Raw genomic sequence first — 2,255 nt, 5'->3', positions numbered from 1 at the left:
AAGGGGAATGGTTAGTGGCCTCCACTGACATGGGCTTTGAGCATAGGTTGGGGAATACAAACTGGTGATAGTGTCAGAAGCAGGGCTCTGAGAGTCCAGGAGGAGGAGACTGACTGCACCAGAGGCATAAGGATCTGTGTGTTATGCAAGATAATGGAGGTGGGTAGGGGTGGAGTTGCTATATAATTAAAAATTGCATGAAGTTAACATTCAGGAAGAAGCTCAAGTTTGAGCGCACATTTCCTGTCTGCATCCAGGGTATGGTGTAAGGTGTAAAGTTAGGTTATTGAGATTTTTCTTCCTTTTTAATATAGGCATTCAAAGCTATAAATTTCCCTCTAACTAAGCACTGGTTTTACCTCCCAAAGTTTTCATTTTCATTTACCTCAGAGTATTTCTAATTTCCCTTTTGATTTCTTCTTTGACTGATGGGTTACTTAGAAATGTGTTGTTCAATTTCTTTATATTTGTGACATTCCCAATTTTCTTTCTGTTACTTATTTATAATGTCATTTTAGTGGGGGAATGTACTTTGTAATTGTGATCCTTTAACATTTTTGAACATTTGTTTTATGGTATAGCATCTCGACTGTCCTGTAGAATTTTCTCTGAACCTAAGAAGCATGTATATTCTGGTGGTGTTCGCTGTGGAGTGTTATCTGTAAATGTCTGTGATGTTTAGCTGGTCTCTGGTATTTTTAAGTCTTTTATTGTTGATATTCTGCCTAAATTTTCTATCTAGTAGTGCAAAGAGGTGTTGAAGTCCACAACTATTGTTATCAATTGTCTATTTCTTTTTACATTTTTTTCTTCATATATTTTTCACTGTGTTATTTAAGTGCACATATGTTTATAATTGTTACATCTTCCTAGTGGATTGATCCTGTTATCATTATGAAGTGATTCTCTTGTTCTACTATCTATTTTGTCTGATATTAATATAGTCATTCTGGCTGTCTTATGGTTGCTTGCTGCTTGCATGACATATCTTCTTCTGTTCGTTTACATTCAGTCTGTTTGTATCTTTGAATCTGAAGTGTGTTTCCTTGGACAGCATATAGTTGGATTTTTAAAAATCCAGTCTGATGATCTCTGCCTTTTGATTGAGTTGTTTAATTCATACCATTTAATCTTATCTTTGATATGGTTGGATTTATATCTGCTATTTTAGTTTTCATTTTTGGATAGGTCTCATATCTTTTTTGTCCCTCTATCTGTCATCTACTGCTTTCTTTGACACCAAGTAAATATTTTAAATGTAACATTTTACTGACTTTAATGAATTTTCACAATTTTTAAAGTTATTTCCTTAGTGGTTACTCTAGAGTTAACATGTACATCTTGACTTATAATCAGCTTCAGATTTATATTGACTTAATGTCAGTGAGATGTAGAAATATTTCTCGTATGTAACTCTATTCCATTTTATCCCTTCTGGGGGTATTAAAAATAGATGTTTCTTAATTTTCTAGACTTTAAATGTTTCTTGTGTTATTTTTAAGAATTTTCACCAGTTAAACTGGGAAATAGGTCTAAGAGCTCCTCATGGTATCATACTAGAAGTCTGTCTCCCTTCCTACATTTAGGTTATACGTCAGTATTTCACATGTAGGCCTTTGCTACTCTCTCTGCTTATTTCAAGTTTCAGCTTGCTTCCATTTTTAATACATAATGGCAGCTTTCCTTTGACCTGTGACCTCCAGTGTATTTGATCTTGGTCTCATTGCCCTGTCATCCTATTCTTAGCTTTGAAACCCAAACAAAAACAATATAGTGAATTTAAACAGAATTTTATATGAAGCACATATTTGTTTCTTAATCTTAAAAGATCTTTTTTCCCATGAAAATATAAAATAAGATATTTTAGTCCACTTCCTATGTTTTGATATAATGGTTAAAATTCATCAAATTAACCTGCTAATATTATGTTAATGGTGCTAATATTTAAACATCATGCTGCATTTCTGTCTAAAATGAGCTACTTCCAACCCACACTTGATGATGGACCAGTTAACTTGGGCAGAGCAGAGAAGGCAAGGAAGGGATATGGAGAGAGACTGTGAGCCAGAGAGGCTCTCAGTAAGGAGAAGGTAATAGGGCACAGTGAGGGGGGCACTGAATGGAGAAATTTCTTTGGTTGTTCTTAGCCTGACAGTGTGGAGAAGGCAATGGCAGTCCATTCCAGTACTCTTGCCTGGAGAATCCCATGGACGGAGGAGCCTGGTAGGCTGCAGTCCATGGGGTTGCTAAGAGTC

At 35.5% G+C, this 2,255-nt stretch overlaps 1 protein-coding gene across 1 annotated transcript in view; it reads left to right on the top strand.

Annotated features, from left to right (window-relative positions):
- Positions 1 to 2,255, top strand: part of ZNF449 (zinc finger protein 449) — a 13,219-nt gene that overhangs the window by 6,676 nt on the left and 4,288 nt on the right. The window lies entirely within an intron of this gene.

The sequence above is a fragment of the Bison bison genome, unplaced genomic scaffold (genome assembly GCF_000754665.1).
Source record: "Bison bison bison isolate TAMUID 2011002044 unplaced genomic scaffold, Bison_UMD1.0 scf7180017858502, whole genome shotgun sequence".
Lineage (NCBI taxonomy): Eukaryota > Metazoa > Chordata > Mammalia > Artiodactyla > Bovidae > Bison > Bison bison.
This window is presented reverse-complemented; position numbering and strand designations above follow the sequence as displayed.